The sequence below is a fragment of the Nycticebus coucang genome, chromosome 8, assembly GCF_027406575.1.
Source record: "Nycticebus coucang isolate mNycCou1 chromosome 8, mNycCou1.pri, whole genome shotgun sequence".
Classification (NCBI taxonomy): Eukaryota; Metazoa; Chordata; class Mammalia; order Primates; family Lorisidae; genus Nycticebus; species Nycticebus coucang.
The window spans coordinates 98,690,906-98,699,768 of NC_069787.1; positions in this window are offsets into that span (position 1 = coordinate 98,690,906).

The following is an 8,863-nucleotide window of genomic DNA, read 5'->3' on the forward strand; positions in this document are numbered from 1 at the left end:
CTTGCCCACACAGTAATAGTAACAGACAACTCCTCCAGCTTCTAGTCTTGGCTTAGAGTTTGTTGACTTGCAGACCTGGGTGAGACTGAGAGGCGAGGCTTCATCGGTAATCCCGTTTCAGAGAGGAGCAAACTGAGACTTGCAAAGTCAGTCAAGGTCACAGGGCTTGCGACCCCAGTAGAACAGCCCCAAGCCCCTAGAAGTCCCACTGTCTTAGAGCTCTATACAGGCGGTGGGGAGTGTGCAGATGAGAGTAGCATAGTAGTAGTAATCATACCAGCTGGGCTTACCTGAGAAATGACTAGAGACACCCTGCACAAATTATTAGGTTTGCTTCTGAGTCTGTAGGGACAGGGGCACCCACCGCTTCTGTTGCCAAACCCTATGGTCCCCAGAGGGATGATGCTACCCAGAGTCGGGGTAGGGGACTGTCATCACAGACCTTGTTGCTTGTAAACTACCCACCACACATACTCAGCGAAGTCTGTATTGTCTACAACACCCATTTTACAGGGGAGGAAACTCCATTTGACTAAGAAGAGGTAAAGGTAAGTCCCTCAAATGGATGGCCAAGCAGGGCCTGCAGCCCTGAGAGAGCCATGGGAAGCACCAGTGGTCCAGCCAGCCCGTGTCCTGTCTGTGTCCTCTGCATAGCCCATACCCAAAGCTCCATGCTGTGAGACAATGAAGTGAGTTCAGGTGAGTCCCCCAGCTTGCTTTCAGATGCTCCTCAGCTGGCCTGCCTCCTAGATGCCTGATCAGACCCCCAGTATGGCATCCCATAGTGCCTGGCCGCTGCTGGCCCAGCCCACAGAGGCTGGCTCCAGGGCATCTGGCTGATAAAGACTAGAGCTGTGATTAGAGTGAGGAAGCCCCCTGGCATGTCACCTTCAGAAGCCTATCTGATAAAAGGCAAACCCTTGAAAACCTCCCTGCCTTCCCTGTGACTCTATTCCAAATTTCCATTTCCCCATCTGCTTAATGGGACTAATCATTGCTACTCAGCACTCACTCTGGTCTCTGATGATGTTACAGGACTCACCACAGCTCTGGAGACCCAGTAATGATGGAAAGAAAATTGCCCATACCCACGGGCTTCTGGAGAATTTCAGGGCGGCTTCCTCTGATCCCAAGGTTCCACATGAATGTGGCCTGGGTTTTCATCTGTGGGTCCTGACTCATAATTCCCTTAGCCCTTGTCATCATGTTGGGGCACCTTAGGCCCCAGGAGCAGGCATCAGAAAACAGAATCTCTCTCTCTGACCTTCTCTTGCCCTCCTTTCACCTGATTCTTTTTCTCCCCAAGGCAGGAATCTAACCCCACCTTATGCTGGCCATAAAGAAATTCTCTGACCTGCCTTGTCTGATTGTAGGTCACAAGACCCCCATTTCAGAAGGGGTCCTGCCCCACACCCAAGAGGAAGGAATGCTGCACAGAGAGGCCAGGAAGAATCTGAACAGACAGGCCTTGTGGGGTTTCCCTGCTCCATCTCCTGGTATTAGAACACGTGCTTTTTGTCTAATCACGTTTATACAGTTGTCCATCTTCAGTCATGCCTACCAATGAAGTCTCAATAAAAGGACAGTGTTTGGACAGCTTCTGGATAACTGAACACTTAGAGACTTATAGGAAGATGAGTTAGAACTCATCCTTGTGGCCAGGCAAGGTGGCTCACATCCATAATCCTAGCACTCTAGGAGGCTGAGGAGGGAGTATTGTGTGAGGCTAGGACCAGCCTGAGCAATAGTGAGACCCCATCTCTCAAAAAAATAGACAAATGAGCTGGGCATTGTGGTGGGCACCTATAGTCCCAGCTATTTGGGAGGCTGAGGCAAAAGGATGTCTTGAGCCTAGGAGTTTGAAGTTGCAGTAGCTATGATGACACTGCTGCATGCTAGCCAGGGCAATAGAGTGAGACTCTGTCTCAAAAACAAAACAAAACAAACAAAAAATTCCCACCAAAAAAACTCATCCATGTGTGGGAAGCATGGTACACACTCCAACTCCATGGAAACAGATGCTCCTGCCTCAGGGCCCTTCCAAACCTCCCCTATGTATTTATCTGGATTATTTTTATATGCCTGTCCTTTAAAACAGACATCCTCAAACTTTTTAAATAGGGGGCCAATTCACTGTCCCTCAGACAGTTGGAGGGCCGGACTATAGTTTAAAAAAAAAACTATGAACAAACTCCTATGCACACTGCACATGTCTTATTTTGAGGTAAAAAACAAAACGGGAACAAATACAATTCACACCACTTCATGTGGCCCACGGGCCGCAGTTTGAGGACGCCTGCTTTAAAATGTTCTTTAAGTGTTTTCCTGAGATCTGTGAGCCTGAGATCTCAAGCCCAAGAGGGTGTCGTGGAAACCCCAACTTGAAGCTAGTCAGTCAGAAGTGCTAGAGGAACGACAAAGCAGTCTTGTGGGGCTTCCAACTATGGTTTCCGAGGCTGTCTCCGGTAGATAGCATCAGAATTGAGTTGAACTGGGGGCACCAGGTAGTGTCCACTGCAGAATTGCTTGCTTGCTTGGTGTGTGGGAAGAAGACCCTGCATGTTTGGTTACAGTTTGAGTTTTCCCACTTTCGCATAGCCCAGTTCATCCTAGGTCCCAGCCATATTGCAGGGGTTTTTGGTCTTCTCCAAGGTCAACTTCAGAACCAAACTCCTGGGTTGGCTACATGTGTTATTTCAGTATGCAGTTTATCTGTGGTGGTTCCCCTGTTCTCAGGTCCTGCGTTCTTTATTCAGACACACACCTCCTAAGGATCACATGGCACTTGGGAGGGAGCCCTTGGGTCCTGCCTGACTTCCAACTGACATCTGCTTCCTGCTGCCCTAGGTCCCAGTGCTGTGTCAGCCTCCTACTTGGTCTCTCTCCTCCCTAAAATTCAGGTCCTCCACCCCCACCCATTCCAGCCACACTGGTCTTCTTGTTTTCCTTAAAAACCCAAGCTCACTCCCACCTAAGAGGTTCTGCAGATTAATTAGCATTAATTAATTAGCATCCCTGAGCCAGGAGAGCCCTTCTCCAGGCTCCTCATGTGGCCTGGATCTACAGCAGCCCCTCCTGCCTGTCACACTGCCTGTCTTCATCTCTGTAGGGCTTTCCTCTATCTGCTGTATCTCATGTCAGCTCTAGAAGAGCAGGATATGTGTTCTCCTATCCCTGGTCCTATCCCCAGGGATGACAACTATCTGTCATGTATGGTAGACACTCAATAAATGCCTGCAGATTGAAACACAAATGTCAAGTATTGTGCCCAAGGTCACACAGCCAACAAGTGCCAGGGCTTCCCCCAAGGAGAGAGGGCATCAGGGGTCCCTCCAGGGAGGGAGTCTGGCTGCTCAGATTGGTACTCTCCATTCTGGACTTTGCAGGAGCTGAGACACAACACAAAGGTGCTCTGTTGAAGAATAGGAAGTAGCACAGATGTCCTGCTGCCAGCATCAGGTGCCAGCAAAAGCCACTGTGACCTGAGAACACAGCCACATGCTGGAGTCTGAGGTGTCCCCCACGCCCATGCAGCACCTAGGGAGAAGGGCACCCTTATGGGACTCAGGACAGGGCAAAGCCCTGCGTAAAAGTTCCCCACAGCTGGTTTCCTGGGGACCTCCAGAATCACTAAAGGGATCTGGAGGGAATTAGGGTGTCTAGGGGTGAGCATCAAGCCTAATATTATTGGGGTGGTTATTGGGGATGGCTTTTGATCTCTGGGACAGAGCTGATGGGTTGTAATGGCTGCCTGGAGCAGAAAGTGGGGCAGCAGAGCTCTGGTTGCACTCCAGCAGGAAATGCCAGGCCCAGTCAGCAGTGCTGGGCAGGGACAACTGGTATGAGAGACAGGCCACCAGGGCACATGCACGTCACCCTCTGTGGATGTTGTGGGGACCTGGAGGGGGACGTGCTTGGGCCACTCACAAGGAAGCCCAAGTTGCAGACACTGAGACACACACACAGTCACTCATGCTCCCATCCGTACACGCTCACACTCGCTCACACGTTCTCAGTAACATTTCCTCACACCCACACACACTCACACAATCTCTTACACTTGTACTTTCACAATTTTGCACACTCACACGCTCACACACATTCGCACACCGTCTCTCACAGTGTCACTCCTATGTTCTCGTGCTCACTTAACAGTCACCTGCTAAGGCTCACACACGCTGGCATACACATGCCCTGTCACATACACATGCCCACCTCCCTCTCACTGTCTCAGCCGTGTGTCGCTCTGCCCTGCACAGAGTGGGCTGTGTCACCACAGCACCTTCCTGGCCTCCCACACAACCTGTGAGCCTTCATGAAGGCTCAGGGTGGCAGAACCCAGGCCCTGCTCTTCCCGCCGTTAGCCCTGGGCACTGGCTACATTCTCAGACACCAATGCCTGGGCTCTCACAATGAAGTCCCCATGGTGCTTGTGCCCTTTGACTGGGTATTCCGTGCTTAGAAGATGATTCTGCAGATGCTCCCCCTGCAAGCACATCTACTATGGTGAAGCACAGGGGCTGGAGAGTCCAAGTGGCCTGGTGTCATTTCACCAGATCAGTGTCAAACCTTCTGAGAAAGGGGATTCTGGTAAAGCCTATTGACTTCGGGACAGAAACTGGAAGTGGAGCTCCTTAGTGGTCCCAAAGACCAGACCAGAAACTCTTTTACCTGGCTACATTATAACCCTTGGATCCCTGGGCACTACTCCTAAACTTTTTTTTTTTTTTTTTGTGGTTTTTGGCCAGGGCTGGGTTTGAACCCGCCACCTCCGGCATATGGGACCAGCGCCCTACTCCTTGAGCCACAGGCTCCGCCCTACTCCTAAACTTTTGAATCAGAATCTCTGGGGTAGAGCCTAGGCCTCAGCATTTCTAATAAGGCCCTCAGGCAATTCTGTTTGGGGTTCTAAGAATTCTCTGAGAAAAACGCTGGCAAGATTATTAGGACTTTGGGTTCAATGCCTTTCTGAGTGAGCATTTAAAGTCCAAAGGATGGTGCACAGATTATCTAGGATCCATTGTTAATGAAGTAAAAGTGAGGTGTAGAACAAGCTGGTGATCCTATTTCTGTCAAGAATCAATAAAAACAGGCCAGGGGGCGGCGCCTGTGGCTCAAAGGAGTAGGCCACCAGTCCCATATACCAGCGGTGGCGGGTTCAAACCCGTCTCCAACCCCCCCACAACCCCCCAAAAAACAGGCTGGGTGTGGTGGCTCATAATCCTACCATATGGGGCAGCTGAGGTGGGAGGATTAATTCAGGCCAGGAGTTGGAAATCAGAGTAAGCAACAGACTAAGACTCTGTCTGTATAAAAACTTTGAAAAATTAGCTGGGTATATTGGCAGGTGCCTATAATCCCAGCTGTTTGGGGGCTGAGGCAGGAGGATCATTGAGGCCAGGAGTCTGAGGCTCCAGTGAGCTATGATGACACCACTGCATTCTAGCCTAGGTGAAAGAGCAAGACCCTGTGGTGATGATGATGATGATGATGGGTGGTGCCTGTGGCTCAGTGGGTAGGGCATCAGCCCCATATACCAAGGGTGGCGGGTTTAAACTCGGCCCGGGCCAGCTAAACAACAATGACAACTGCAACAAAAAATAGCCGGGGGTTGTGGTGGGTGCCTGTAGTCCCAGCCACTTGGGAGGCTGAGGCGAGAGACTTGCTTAAGCCCAAGAGTTTGAGGTTGCTGTGAGCTGTGACGCCACAGCACTCTACCAAGGGTGACAAGTAAGACTCTGTCTCAAAAATAAAAAATAAATAAATAAAAATAATAATAATAAAAGTATATACATGCATTTTAGCACTGTGTGCATGCTTGTGCAAAGTAAAGTCTGCAAGGATAAGCTGATAGGCTCTAAGGTGTGGGGCAGGATTGAAGAGGACTCTCAGTTTCTTCTTTACCCATTTTGCTTTCATTGGAATTTAGTGGCAATACACATTATTGACTTTTACAATCAGAAGAAAAGCAAAAGCAAATTGCATCTTGCAAAAAATACTGTTGAGGTTAGCGGAAGGGTGTGTTTTTATGAACACACATTTTCTCTTCATTTCCCATGATTATGTAAAGCTGGTCCTGTGTTTCATAAGCCAGGCTGCTGTGCTGGCTGTTTCTGCCTTGGGAGCAAACCCCCAGGCAGTGGGTGCTCAGTGGTGCAGTCTCTCCTGCCCTTGCTTTTCTCTCCATATGAAACTCGGGGCAAAGTTACCCTGATGTGCTCCTGCATGTCTACTGAGTGGGCACTGATGAGGCGTGAATGGGCCCCAGGCAGCTGCCTTCCTGAGTGACAGTGCTGAGCATCGCTTTGGCAGGGCTGGGCCCACGTGTGTGCTCCTTGGGGCACAATTGGGCTAGCCACTAAGAGCCCCACGCCAGCACAGCACTTGCAGTGGAGCCAACATCCAAGTCTTTGGGGGCACTTTCTCTGACTCATGTTCAGGGCTCAGGGAGCCTGAATCTGCAGGGGCCTGGGTAGAGTCCTTGCAGGGTGATTGTCCAGCCCTGTGCCCACCCTGTGCCTAGGAGAGGGCCTGCTTGTGGGCACCTGATAGAGCAGAGGTTCTCAATGTTCCTAATGCCACAGCCTTTTCATACAGTTCCTGTGGGTTATGACCCACAGGTTGAGAACCAGTGATAGAGAATTGTAGGTTGATTAATTTTTTTTTGAGATAGAGTCTCAGTCTGTCACTCTGGGTAGAGTGCCATGGCATCATAGCTCACAGAAACTCAAACTCTTGGGCTCAAGCAATTCTCTTACATCAACCTCCTGAGTAGCTATAGGCACCAGCTATGGGCACCTGCCACAATGTCTGGCTAGTTTTTCTATTTTATTTTATTTTATTTGCAGTTTTTGGCCCGGGGCTGGGTTTGAACCCGCCATCTCCGGTATATGGGGCCGGTGCCCTACTCCTTTGAGCCACAGGCACTGCCCAGTTTTTCTATTTTTAGTAGAGATGGGGTCTCACTGTTGCTCAGCCTGGTCTCAATGGCTGAGTTTCAGCCTCCCAGAGTGCTTGGATTACAGGCATGAGCCAGCACACTCAGCGATTAATTGAGTTTTAATAAATCTTTCTGTCCTTCCAATGCCTGAAATTTCCTTCTAGAAGAATTTCCTTCTAGAAGAATTTCCTTCTAGAAGAGACATTTGGGGAAATGTCTCTTTTGACAATGTTGCCCCAAGAAGATGTGAACACAGTCCGTTCTCTTCTAAAACTACTGATTTCTCTTGCATTACATTTTTTTGTTTGTTTTTTTTTTTAAAACACTTTTAAAGCTGGTGCGGTGGCTTACACCTGTAATCCTAGCACTTTTTTTGGAGTCTGAGGTAGAAAGATTGCTTAAGGCCAGGAGTCTGAGACCAGCTGAGCAACATAGCAAGACACTGTCTCTACAAAAACTAGAAAAATTAGCCAGTTGTGGTGGCAGGCACCTGCAGTCCCAGCTACTTGGGAGGCTGAGGCAGGATGATCACTTGAGCACATGAGTTTGACCTTGCAAAAAGCTCTGATTGGGTCAGGGGTCACTGCACTATAGGTGGGTGACAGAGTGAGGCCCTGTCTCAAAAGAAAAGAAAACAAGGTCTTAGGTAAGGAGAGCTGTAGTAGATTTGTAGAGTAGGGGTGGGGACACAGGTGTCAGGTAAGGCTGAAAACAGGTAGTCCTTTTTCAGTAAGTTTGCTATTATGAATTCTTTTTATTAAAAAAACCACATTGTGGGCAGCGCCTGTGGCTCAGTGAGTAGGGCGCCGGCCCCATATACCAAGGGTGGCAGGTTCAAACCCGGCCCCGGCTGAACTGCAACCAAAAAGTAGCTGGGCGTTGTGGCGGGCGCCTGTAGTCCCAGCTACTCGGGAGGCTGAGGCAAGAGAATCGCTTAAGCCCAGGAGTTGGAGGTTGCTGTGAGCTGTGTGATGCCATGGCACTCTACCAAGGGCCATAAAGTGAGACTCTGTCTCTACAAACAAAAAAAAAAAAAAAAAAAAAAAAAAAAAGAAATTCCTTTGGGGGCGGTGCCTATGGCTCAAAGGAGTTAGGGCACCGGCCCCATATGTCAGAGGTGGCAGGTTCAAACTCGGCCCTGGCCAAAAAACTGCAAAAAAAAAAAAAAAAAAAAAAAACCACATTGTCAGGATTATATAAAATATACCATTTTCTCTTATACTTTTCCCGTTAGCATTTCAAAACATCTCAAAGACGTTGTTTTTACTAGCTGTGTATTGTCTCATCATAGGGCTATGTCCTCATTTACTAACCGTCCATTACTTGGTGGGTTACCTCCCGAACCAGGAACACTCCAAACAGGGAACTACTGGGTCACAGGGTGGCAACCCTTTCAGAGCTCTGGATACATATTTGGCAAAGAGCTCTTCAGAAAATCTAGTTCTTCCCCTCAGTCACCTTTGCCTCTCTTTAGCAATGTCCCATTGTGGGCTTGTAGAGAGAGAGCAGGGAGGCAATCTAAAACCTGTATGGCCTTGGGTAGAACCTGCCCTTCTTTTAAGCCTCAGCTTCCACACATCCGTAAAATGGGCTTATTGTCACAATGCACAGAGGTTGAGTTCTCCCTTTGTGCCAGACCCTGTGTGGCAGGTCAGAGCCCTGGGCGGGCATGGGGGAAAGGCCTTCTCTATATGGAAAAAGAAACCCAACTGTGCTTGTGGGGCTAGAAGATTGCTAACATTTTCAGGTCATGGGCCATATGCTTTCCTGGGCAATTGTGTGTAGGGGTTGGAAGTGTATTGGACCCCCTCATGGCCATGAGAAGAGGGAATTCTGAGATGACTTTTGCAGATCTTGCTCTCCAGGACATCTGTAAACTCTCATGAGAGGGAGAATAAGGAGAATAATAAGAATAAGGAGAGA